This window comes from Protopterus annectens, chromosome 1.part0 (genome assembly GCF_019279795.1).
Source record: "Protopterus annectens isolate FY-2018-M chromosome 1.part0, PAN1.0, whole genome shotgun sequence".
Classification (NCBI taxonomy): domain Eukaryota; kingdom Metazoa; phylum Chordata; order Ceratodontiformes; family Protopteridae; genus Protopterus; species Protopterus annectens.
Window position 1 is genome coordinate 1,825,451,162 of NC_056725.1, and position 13,600 is coordinate 1,825,464,761.

Here is a 13,600-nt window from a genome sequence, read left to right on the forward strand (position 1 = left end):
TCTCCCAAGCTCCCTCCCCCAGGATTCCACTGAATAATAATCAATATTCCAAATAAAAATAGTTTAAAACCATCACAGGAAATAAAATGTTTTTATAGGGCATTGTTTTTATGCTGATGTTTCATATCATAAAGATATGTTTTTTTTTTTTTAATGATCTCTCGGTTTTCCCATTGTAGAACGCTGGACATGTGCTACATTTTGCTATGTAAATGAGACCACTACTATTATAATTACTGTATTTTAAAATTAACTTATGGCCACCAATATAATTTAAAAATATTTCTGAATCTTCCAAAATATATTTACATTGACCACATATTCTATATTTTCATGTGTCTTTCTTTTCGCTATTCCCATTATTTTGATAACTATTATTTGTTTTTTCTAAAATATCTTTAAAAATTAAACAAAGGTCTATACACAAAATGGGATGAGCCACCAAATAATTTAAAAAGATCATCATTAGCCCTAAAAATTTTCCAGTTTTTCTCAATAATATTCCTGACCTTTGTCATACCATTACTATAAGGAAGGGTAAAAGCGCTTTCAAAATCACTAGGGCTCGGAGTGTTAACATCCACACTCATATTATATAGGGCACATCCTAAAAGAGGTATGTATTTCACCCCCACCTTTGGACCACCTCTTGTTTGATGGGCCTAACAAAGGATATAGGGTAACCCCTGTCAAAAAACATGTTCTTTACAACATTAATTTCTTTAATAAAAGGCTTCTTCTTAGAGGTCATTTTGGCTTTTTTACTAAATTTCTTTTAGAGTGTGGAGGGCAAAAACTATCAAAGTGAAGGTACGCATTAGAAAATGTAGGCTTCCTGTAAATGACAGACTCAAACTTCATCTTATCAGAAAAAAAAATGTTGTATCTAATTAATTAATACTGTCAGGATGAAAGGAATAAATAAATCTTAAAAAAATCCATAGTACTATTTATGCAGTCAATAAACATGTAATGTCTATACAAAATCCTCAGTACCACTGCAAAGAATAAAATATGCCAGCAAGAAACCTCAAATAAAGTCTACAGAAAGGGTATAATTTAGAAGAAAATATAACGTTTGTCTCCCAAGATCACATAACCAAATTTGCAAAACAGAGCTCACAAGAGGAACCCATGGCAACACCTTGAACTTGTTGATAAGTTTTACCTTTGAAATATATAAAATTGTTTGATAAAACTAAGTCCATTAAATTAATCAATAGGGAAATCTTGCCACTGTCTAATGCTGAAAAACTGATAAGGTCATCATTAAATAATTCTAACCCCTGGCCCTTGGAGATACAGGTGAATAGATTTACCATGTCAGTTGTAAGAAATAAAAATGGTTTGTCCCCAACTCCAAAGTAATGTGACTTAAAAAAATCCCAGTAATATTTTACAATGCGATTAATTTTTTTTAATAAAAGATTTTAATAACCTATCAATATATATCCCTAAGAGGTAAGTCTTGGAACCCTGGACTGACACTATTGGTTTTAAAGGGAGGTATAAATATCCTTGTGCACTTTAGGAATCTTAAATATGAAGCTGTTTAAAGGTGCTTTATTACACAAAAATTCATATACTAATTTTGAAATAATTCCCTGAAATAAACAAGCATCTAAAAACAAATTAATTCCCTGATATGCAATATTGATTTTGTCATGTGACACCACACAATAAACTTCATCATTTTCTATAATATCATACATTCATCCAATATAGTCAATGGTGTCAGATAGGACTACCCAACTTCCTTTATCAGGTTCATGACTCATATTTCCCTAATTGCTGTAAGTATGTCCATAATTTTTCTTTCTCCCTGAGTCAAATTCTGAATACATCTGTGGTAGCCCATAGTTAGGTCCCTACAAATGTCCTTTTCATAAGCTTTTTCAAAGGCTACTATAAGTGGGTGGGATGGAGTGTTATATATGCTTTTCTTCTTAAAAATTATGTGAAGATACTATAAGTTTACCATCAAACTTAATGGCTAAATTTAGTTTTCTAGTGAAAACCTTGAGCTCAACTAAAAGGTCCACCTTGTTCATTCATTTACTCAGAATAAAGGTGAAACCCTTTTTAAAAAGTTGTAAATGCATGGAAGTAATCAGAACTGAACTATAATTAAAGATTTTAAAATTATTAAAAATTATTAAAATCCCCACCACATAGTTGGACATTATACCATCTAAACTGGTAGTAGTAACCTTATCTAGTTCCATGTTTATTTCTTCCCCTGACCCCAATAGGTACGATAAGGTCTCAAGGTGACTTCCCATCCGGAGTGCATGAATGCCCTTTTCCATGGGTTGCACTGTGGGTTAGTTTTCTTTTCTATTTTTTCCTGACTTCCTGAAAGGAGAAAAATCCAAAGGGTCTTGGTTATAACTAAAATTATCAGATGGAATGCCAGCCTCTAAAGTATGAGTCCTTTCTGAATGGGAGGGGTCTTGTGAATAATCCTTCACATCACCAAAATTTATATTATTATCAATATTACCATTATGAATAGAGTGGAAAGAAATAGTTCTAATTCCTTTATTAACAGGAACTAAAAAAGGTGTACTTTCATGAATATCTCTAGCATCCCTTTCAAATTTTTTTCTTTTTCCTGTTTTTAATATTTTCCATTTGGCTGCTGATGTTACTAAAAATGCAATCATATTTTGTTTTAATGACAGAAAACAATAAATCCTTCTGTGTATAGTTGTTCGGCTCAGTAACTTCATCCAAAAGCTTACTAATCATAAATTCATTGTGTTTAATCATTATTTACAATAACTCCAAACCCTGCTTATTTAACAAAGTAACTCATCAAAAAACTCAGGGTGCTGTTCAATACCATTAGGAAATTTAGTGTAATGAAGTCCTTTAGGCACATGATTGGGTCTCACACATTCAATAAAACAACTATTATCCAATTGCAAGTTCTTTAGTTTTTAAAAGTTTTTTTCAAAACTAATAATCTGGCTTCAATGGTGGGGGTTCTGTGACTAACGACATGCAGTTTACATCTGAAAACATACAGGCTTTGTATATCCAGTCTTGGAAATTAAACAGCATACCCTGAAGCCTCTTTTGAGTTTCTCATGGGTTTACCAGTGAGCTCTTAACATTTGGAGCCAGAAAAAGACTTTCAGATACTTCACATCCCCCATTGCTGCCACCAGAAGAAATAGAAGCATTGAAATCATCATTCTGATGCTGCGGTAATGAATTACCAATGTAAAAATCCGATGAAACTCCATGGACAGGTTGTGTTAACGGAGTCAATAGTTCAAACAGCCTGGTAAAATTCTCAGATGAATGACAATAGCCACAGGTAGGTTGGTTGCATACTGTGCCACCAGGGAAAGGGCTGATGATCCATAAACAATACTGATGTCTTCCTGTGGAACACACATTTCCCTGATGTGAATGAGACCAAAATGAACTGCAGAAACCAAAACCAAGAAACAAAAGAACATGGCTCAAGGATTCCACTGTAACTAATAATTACTGACCAAGGAATCTGAAATGGTCAACTCAAATAATGATTTTCTACCAAATAAGTACTTTAAACAGATACTAGTTTATTTAGCACAATCCACATGAGAAAAAAAAGAAAATATGAAAAGTTAAACACATATGAATACAGTTTAAATGTGCTTTTGTCCCCATACAAAATAAGACTTCATCAGAACTTGAGTTAGAATGCAAATAAGCTGTGTTTTATAGTTAAGTTAATTAGTTGATTTGGATGACATGACCAAATGTTATTAAATGGCTTAAATACATTAACACTGTATTAACACACAATAAAAAGACAACTGAAAAAAAATACAATGTATAATAAAACTAACTAAAACTCTCACTATAAATATATATAATTAATTGTACATTATATATAAATATGTGTTGTAAATATACCTTGTGTAAGTTCATAGGTTCATAGGTTCATACTAGGCTATCTGCCCTAGGGCATTTATAAGCCTAGCCAGAGTATGTTTGGCTTTCATCACCCATTTTAAATTTATTTTGCTATGCCCTTTTTTTTGAGGTTAGTATACTGTGCCTCTGTCTAACAGTGCCATGATTGATTAGGGGCTATATATAAAAAAATTTTTTTCTAACCACTTTGGCCACGGATCAAATGAGATTGCTATCAACTTGGGTCCCCAGGTCCCTAATTACTTCTTCTGTACTTAATATATTACCACCTATGTAAGTGTTAAAAAAAATGTTTTTTAAGATAATAACTTTAAATATTTCTAAAAATGTTCTAAATATTTAACTACATTTAGCATTCATTTGGCAGAATGTTATTATTTGACTAGACCATTTTGGATTTCTTGGTCAGCGGTTGTTGGTTACAATGGAATCCTTGAGCCACATTCTTTTGTTTCTTAAAAATGCATTTAGCATGAAGAAGAACATAGAGAATGCACTATAGAAAAAACTTCCAACTGGACATTTTGTAAAGACAGTTTATCTGCTGGACAACTAGAAGATGTACACAGCAGATGGGTACCTTATACAGGAATTTATGAATGGGGTACATTTTTTGTGGAGATTGTTTGTGAATAAGGCACCAGTTAAAAGTAACATAAAATATAAAGCTCACAATGATATGAGATATAATTTAGTAGGTTGTTGTCCTGAGGAAGATGTTGAACATGTATTTTTGAGATGTAGCAAGATTTCTAGATTTTGGGAAAAGGTTTATATTTCTTATAGAACTGCTGGAGTGAAGTAGTTGGGTATGAAGATGATTTTCTATGGGGATTATAGTAAAAGGTGGGCTTCTGAGACTGAAAGGATTGATAAGGTTATAGTTGCACACTTATAGCTTATTTGGATGGAGATGGGTCGACAGGTATTATATATAAAAAGTGGGTATTGAATGATGTTATGAAATGTGAAATTTTTGTTGTTGCTTTCACATTATTTGCTATGTTCCCTGTTTTGCTATATTTTCTGAATTCTTAAGTATGTATTATTATTTGTTTTTTTCTTATGACATTTTTTGCTTCATGTATATATGCAACTAATACTTTCTGTACATTAAGTTATTAATAAAGTACCCCTATTCTTTTTGATAAATGCTGTGGGATCTTTCATAGCCACTTCAGCTGCCAGCAACTCAGGCAGACGGGGCCTGAATTTAACATCTCATATTAATGGCAGCACACTCAGGCAAGCAGCACCCCTTCAAGCTGCACTATAGAGTTAACAATGTGAATGGAATTCAAACAGTTTTTTTTAAATAAACCCTAAAGTCTTCTGATTTTCTAACACTAAAGATAAGTGTGTTATTTGTGGAGCCCATGACACCATACATTTTGGTCTCCATAGGCACAACTTACGATACCTGCTGTTTCGAGCACATGAAGAACCAATGGTCACACAGACAGGTCAACTCTAGGAGCAAAATGGTAATGCCCATGTGCACAGATGACCATTTAGACATTAAATAATGCAGATCATAGTGCAGTAATGAGGCACTGCAAAAAGGTTATGTAGCACAGATCCACAGCACTAGAAACTATAAAGATGCCATGCACAAGCATATTCTGCACAACCCCATTGTAGGCAAGGATTAGCAGGAATGTACTACCTATGATGACCACATGGTGCATTATGACAGTGACTCAGGGAGAAATGCCATAAATCCACTCATTAATGCAACCAACAGAAGAAAACTGAGTGTCATCATTCTGCAAGAGACAGAGCTAGTGCAAGAAACTATGGAGTCAGGATTTTGCTGCATTAGGGCACTGGACTTTGAAATTGGTGAAATAGGCTTGCTGCAGGAAGGCAAATATCTGGCAATGTGGCCCTGTACTTTACTGGACATCCGACAACAGAAATATAGAGGAGCTACTGTACGTGGATGTGGATGCACATCATATCCTATGACACTGGTATTCAGGCTGTGGTTAGGGGGCATAGCACTGAAACATGCACAGAGGACAGAACATGCATTAAGGCTTGAAGGCCACTATATACTGAACAGGTAATAACAATGCATTTTGTTGGGGGGGTTCAGGATGCACAGTGTATTGTAGGGACTCATTTGACTAATGCAGAAAGGAGTAGTATGAAAACAGGCCAGTAGCTTCAGTATGTACTGGAAAGGGGAAATGTCACAACACGACTGAGATGTGTATTGAGTGTGGGTCCACATACTTGATAGTGACTTAGATGTGGGAGCTGCACTGATGAAGATTGAATGAGGGCCTCTGTACGATGCAACAGATTAATATTAGCTGTTAGATTGCTGTATTATTCAGTGCAGTGAATATGAGACAGGATTTTTTTCAGCCACAGCCTTCTACATATCTGTCCTCCAGGTACTTCCAGTCTGAAAATGTAATTCACTGCACAACAAGGTATGTATGCATCCATAAGGTATTCACAAATTCATCTGGATAACAGTACGACTGCAATGGGTCTTGATATGTGATACCTCATCAGTGTGTACACAAGTTATGCCAGAGTTCTTTACTGTCCCTACCACTATCTGCATCAAAGTCTAAGACTAAAGACAACTGCAGCATACATTGAAAATAAACCACAACATTCCACAACATTCCAGCAGTAACATATCATTGAATGATATGATCACTGACTCCCTACAGCCTGCTACTAGACTGTATGGCTACTGTATCCACCTACCACCTACCATGAGTATGGCCCATATAATAGCATTACTGTCATCTGTCACCATGTCCCCTTTGCAAATGATGATGAGTGTGCCTTGATCTTCCAAAGTTAGAGAAAGTAAGCTAAGACGTGTTTCACTGTATTGGCTGCTCTTTGACTTGTGCTGTATAACCTTAGTTTGACAATGTACTCATCATTTCATTCTTTTTTGCATGTGTCATGATACTGCCTGTCTGACTGTCGGCAAAATATGGTACCTGACTCTGTGCTGTACTGCACTGCCTGCTCCTCCTCTGACTGGCACCTTGCTTATTGCCTGCTGCTTCAAAAGGTATGTTAGACCCTGCTGGAGTGTTCCACTTCTGTGTCTCTGTTTCCACACAACTATGTCATACAACATGGTATACAATACAAATATCTGGCTGTGGGTCTCAGCTGAATACTGCAATGCCCCACCAACTGCACCTAAGTAGTAGAAGTATCCCTTAAGTTGACCAACCACCTTCCATGCCTGTGTGTGCATGGTATTGTGTGCCATTTCTGCCATGATCTGGGGTTGGCAGATCCATTGGTCCAACACATATCATGTATTCCCTGAAACACACATTGGTGGCACCATTTTATGTGGCCTGCTACATGATTGCATGGTAACTGCCTATAGTGGATTCTCTACCCACCAACATGCAAACCTACTGAGTAGATGACCTTATTTATAGCAAAATAATCTGACTAGCCTGGGAGGCACATGGACACATTATAGATGATAGTCTGTGCATTACAAACTACATGACAATAGAGGAAGGTGAATCTCTTCCTGTTGAAGTATCTTATAATCTGTGGATCAGATGGAGCTCTGATGGCTATGGGTATACAAACCATGGCTGACAGGATATTAGGGAAGTGGCCATTGTTGTAGGGTTCCCAAGTAGTGTTAGTTCTCTCCTTTGCAATCCTTGTGAACCATACATGCTCGTCCGCACTCTTCAGAATAATGTCAAGGAACTGGTGTGAGATACATCAGGCAATTGCCTGGCTATTTCCTAATGTGTCTCCTGTAGGTTGTTGGAGGGTGCCTATAGATAGGATGGCTAAAGCTGCATACACCTTAGTGTAAACTGGGATGAGTTGTCCATGCATCACTGCTGATTACACACGTGGGCTACAAAAGCCAATACACTTAAATATGATATCACTACACAAAAGTATTTCACAGTCTGCTACTCAGCCAAGTGGTAGCAAATTAGGCACTAGAGCACCATCTGCATTTACACAATGGGATGTGTCATGCCACATCATGGGCCCTGGTTCAGAGAGTAGCCACTAACATGCCGCTCTGGTATAGCTGCTGCCAGCATCCTTTACATCAGTAATTCCTAGCATTCAGAATATGTGCTAGTTTTATACATTTGTGAATTTTCTCACCATTTTTGGATGACATCATTTGCACATTCACTCTCACTCATATGCATCTTGCACTTCATTATACACCAATTTGCATACCCTGCATACTGCATTATTTTCCCCCTAAATTCACTTTCTCCCCATATTTTGACAATCTTTAGGTTATTTTGGATAGTGTATTACACTTACTGTCTAAAAATACTGGCCAGAGTTCAAGCACTGAACAGATTAACTGTGGTAAACCTTTGTGATAAGAGTTGTTGAACAAAATATTGATAGCTTTCTTAACTAAGATGTATCTACTTTTACAAGTAATTCTGTTGACGTAATCCACGTTACTCTGTAAATCAGTGATCTGTATAGCAATTGAAAATTCATAGGATATATCAAGGTATCATACAAAAAACATGCATATGCACAATCTGAAAAGTCACTTAGTTTATTTTGCTAAGAGTTTTTCTTTGCCTTGTTTGTCCATTAATAAATAAGCAGAAGTGCATGGCAAGCAGAATCCATACAAATGTCACTGATGACATACACTACTTGTTTGCAATACTTGTATGATACCCTCACCTCTTGAATTGTGCAGCACAAGTATGTTGATTATTTCTGATGTGTGATTCCAGAGTAACTGTACCCATTGGCTATTTCACTTTAATATAAAGAAATGCTTGCATGCAGTTGAAAAGTGTCAGGGTTTGGAGTTACAACATGGTGCATCAAAACTGTTGTGTAGCACATGCAGTGATAAAATGATTGGGTTGCATGCTGAATATGATATTGCCAAAAACTGCTTTAGTTATAAAGAGATGTTAACCAAGTGGAACACCAGGCCATGTGTTTGACAGCTGTCAGTATGTTTGGTCATACCATGCAGCATATTATCCCTGACAATGTAGCACACAGAGTTAAAGCCCTGACTGTGACCCAATTTGATTAGCAGATTGGGCACTAGAACAGCTGGGCAGATCATGGTAGGAGTGAGAGATAAATGTCAGCTTGCCTCCGCTAGGGGAGGAAGAACAGGAGGTCTGATGGCTGTGACTACAAGTCAGTAATCACTATACTAGCACTCTATCACAGTATAAATGCAGTAAAAAGCTGAGTGCTTAGAACTCCCTTGTTGACAGTGGAGCAAAAGAAATGTTCCGTCTGTTGTCAGATTTTTTTATGCATCAAGCCAAACATTTCTTACTATTCTGGAGATATACTCCCAGTTTCCTTTTTGAAACAAAATCAACCATTAGTGAACAGCAAAGAAAATAATTATCTGACAGAAATTGCATCCGAGAAATCCTCCAAATATTTGGTTGTATGCCAAAGTTGAGTACTTGGTTTTGCTAAAATGACCCATAACCATTTCGTACTGCATGTTTGTTTAAGAGCAGTTCCCTACTTATGTTCACCATAAAGACAAACACAACAAGCTCCTTCTTCAAGATGACATTCACCTCTTTTACATTAAAATTATTCCATCAGTTGACTGACTACAAAAAAAAGCATAAGATTATTTTCCAAATTATATTGCTGTATACATAACACTTGGGAATGGTCATTATGTATGCAAACAAAATCATTTATCATACCACACAAAACATGAGAACAGAAGTGCTTAGATTGAATGTAGTTTATATTTTTTGTGAAACTTTGTATTATTTCCTTAAAACCTGCTGTATTACAGATAATATGGAATATATGCAAATGATCCCTTAAGGTTATCAAGTATTTCAGCTACATAGTACTTCAAAATACCCATTTTTTGTTATGAATCTATTAAGGACACATTCAGGCCAATAAAGCCAAACCTCACTAGCTGTAGACATGCATGGTTCAGTAGTCCTATAGCATGATCAGCACAGCACAAGAGAATTGCTTGGGTAATATTTGGAAACACAGGGCTGTCATACCCAGCTGATGTCCAAAATCATTAGTGTGTCTGCAAAATAGCCCAACTAGCAAACTAAAACAATGACTAAAAAGGTCACACAGAAAAAACAGTTAGTAAAAACTAAAAGAAAAACCCAGCCAAGCTACATTTGCCACTGTATGATTCCTTAACACCTCTTGTATTAGAGGTAACATGGGATGTATGCAAATTACCCCATGTTTCCAAATGTTAGCCAAACAGTCCATTTATGCTGTGCTGATGGTGCCATAAGAAGGCTGGAACATGCATGTCCACAGCAAGTGGGGTTTGGCTTTATTGGCCTGCATTTGTCCATAATAAACTTAATAAGGGAAAAAGTAATGGGCATTCAGAAGTGCCATATAGCTGAAACACCTGATGACCTTAAGGGTCATTTGCATACATCCCATGTTACCTCTAATACAAGAGGTTTTAAGGAATTATACAGTGGAAAATCTAGCTTGGCTGGGTTTTTCTTTTAGTTTTTACTGATTGCTTTTTCTGTGTGACCTTGTTACTCGTTGTTTTTGTTTGTTAGTTGGGATATTTTTGCAGACACCCTAATGACTTTGGACATCAGCTGGGTATGACAACCCTGTGTTTTCAAATGTTAGCCACACAGTCTACTTATGTTGTACTGGTGGTGTTATGAGATAGTTGAAACTTGTATGTGCACAGGTAGTGGAGTTTGGCATTACTGGTATGTTATAGATATAAAAGAAAGTCATTGGCATTCGGAACTGCTATATAGCTGAAACATCTGATATCCATAAGGGATTATTTGCAAATATCCCATATTACCTCTATTGCAAGAGGTTTTATGGAATCACACAGTAGAAATTTTATCTTGACTTGGTTTTTCTTTTATTTTTTACTGATTAGGCTTTCTATTTGACCTTGTTACTCACTGTTTTAGTTTGAAACTCTGAATCATAATATAGGGCATGGGTTATTAAATGTATATAGTTAAAGAATGACAAATTGGCGAAGTTGTGTGGCTCTGTGTTTAGTTAATGTTTTTAAGATTCAATTTTGATGTATTAAGAACATTGTGTATATCAATGTTATATTCTGTAAGCTTTATATATAAACTTGGCTTGGAATCTTTTAAGAATAGTTCAATTAACATTTTTTTATGTAAAACCATTCAGTAAAACCTCCAAGAAAGCCATAACTAAGAGAGAGTTTTCAATGTATAATTGCATAAACCATCTTTCTTGCAGTTTTTACTGAATGGTTTGTCTGTATGAACTTTTTAGTTTGGATGCTATCTGGGATATTTTGAAAGCACCTTAAAGCTTATGGACATCAGGCTTGATCTTAAGCTCTGCATTTCTAAAGAATATTCAAACAATCTTGTTATGCTGTAGTGATGAGATTAGAAAAAGGACAAAACGTGGTATGTCTACAGCCTGAATGCACCAATGAAGACTTAAAAAGTGAGATGGCATGGGTATTCAGAAGCCAAGTAGCTGAAACAATGGTATGTCCCTAAGGGGTCATTTACATATATTCCATGGACCTCCACTACAGGAAGTTTAAGGTGTTACACAGTAGAGAATCTAAGTTAGCTGTGTCTTTCTTGGATTTTTTGCTTAATCGTTTGTCTGTGTGACCTTTTAATCCTTTGGTTTGGAATTTTATTTAAAATGTATGTGAGGTCTTCCTTTGCTGTGCTTCTTATATACCAAAGCAGTTTACTAGCAGATTTCTATAAATATGTGTCTGGGGGAACTTACTTTGGATTCTCCTGGTTTCTTTTGCCATCCAAAAAGATACTAGTTCTACAAATTATTTGTTAAATGTATGCTTCTTCTTGCCATTTGGGATGTAGCTGACATCTACAGCAGACTAGTTCATTTATATAGCTAACAAATTAAACTATTTTTAAAAACTTAGTTGAAACAGGTAATCACTAGAAAAACTAACCTGCCTTGCTCCTCTATTTAATATGCAGTTTACTCTGCAGTGATTTTATTTCATCATTTGTTTTAAAAAGTTTGCCTGTCAAGTTACTATTAATGTGGAACTCAAGTATTCTATTTAAGTGTAAGGAAGTTACAAAAAAAAAATAAAACACATTTTCCCTGTGCAGCATTCAGATCATTATTGCCTTTAGAGCTCATTGTAAATCAAATATGTCATGCCCTCATATGGTCCCCCTGATACATTGTTATGAAATGATGACTAATACAAAGCTGAGCTTGTTAGGACCTTTTGCTTCTCCTCACAACGATGTATCATTGTCTTCCATTCCAACAGCCATACCAACAGCAAAGTAAGTGTTTCACACATGTGGACTATTCTGCAGAGCACCACTTAAAAAATCACTTTGGGAAATTGCCTTTCCTGCGGTACAAGAGGGTGCATTGTATCATTTACTGTTCAAAATCAGCTCCTTAGCAGAAGAACGTGAAGGACAGCTAGAAATTAAAGCACTTTTTTCATGAAAAAACAGCTCATTTTTATCATAGTGGTGATCAGTGGTTAGCAGTTAGTAAGATAAACATGCAGAGTTTGGCAGGAATTAAATCCATGGTGGCAATCATATTCTCGCCTAAATGAAAGAACTTATGCTCATTTTAAAAATAATTTTAAAATTAAAATTGTTCTTTTCTTTTAAACTTTTCTTTTAACTTCACTTATCTAACTTGTGCCCTCAAGCCGCTGTATCTTTATCATGTGTCCCTGTAAAAGACTGCTATAGCCAAAAAATAAAGAAAAATGACTTTTTGTCTTATCTTGAAAGAGTTCTGTTCTATAGTGACATTTGTGCAGTATTTGTCCAGGGGCACCTTCAGTGTTTTTTGAGGTTATGCAGAAATGATAAGAAAGGGGTTAGGTTGGGTGGGGGTGGGGGGTGGGAAGGATGTTCAAGACAGAGTAAAGCAGAATAAGTTTAGGTAGCTGTGGACAAAAAGGGTTAATTTAATAAGGGGAAGAGTTGGGAGGAAGTGAGGTAGGTGGGGTGGGGCTTAGAGGTTTTTATGTAAGGGTAGCTTGTTAAGGGGTCAGATTTAGGTGTGAACTTGCTACCCTCCCTGCCTCCCTTACTCTCTCTGTTTGAGGATATTGTGGATTTTGTTTGCCTTTGTGGGTTGGATGCTTAGGCAGAGAAAGTAGGGGCAGGCTTGTGCCTCTTCTGTTCCCCCTCTGGTGTTGGATGTTTGATGCAAGGATTTTGGGGGGATGAAAGCGAGTGGTGGGATGCTGCTTTGATAAGCAAGAATAAGGGAACAGTGGTGACTACACTGCTTATTTGGGCAGGGTGAGCAGGGATACACTGCCCCAATGAATGGTTACATGGATGTTCATGTTGTGATTAATACATTGAAATATTTCAATAAAGTTATCTTTTTGGAAGTTTAATAAAGGCTGTCAAATGACAATTTTGATGTGGTGTGTTTTATTGAAGGGGGTTATTTCTAAGTTTTCCTCTTATTTGTTAGAGGTGGACATTGTGAAGATTTTTATTTCTTGGTGAAGCTTTTTGTTTTTCTTACAGTTTTGTCTGTGCCCTTTGAAGATGCAATAATAATGCCCTAGCCTCTCATGTAGCAGTTTCTTTGCCTTTACTTAAAATGTCTGACTCACAATTATTGCTAAATCTGAGAATCTCTGGAAAGATTGTCTGGATCTTTCTAC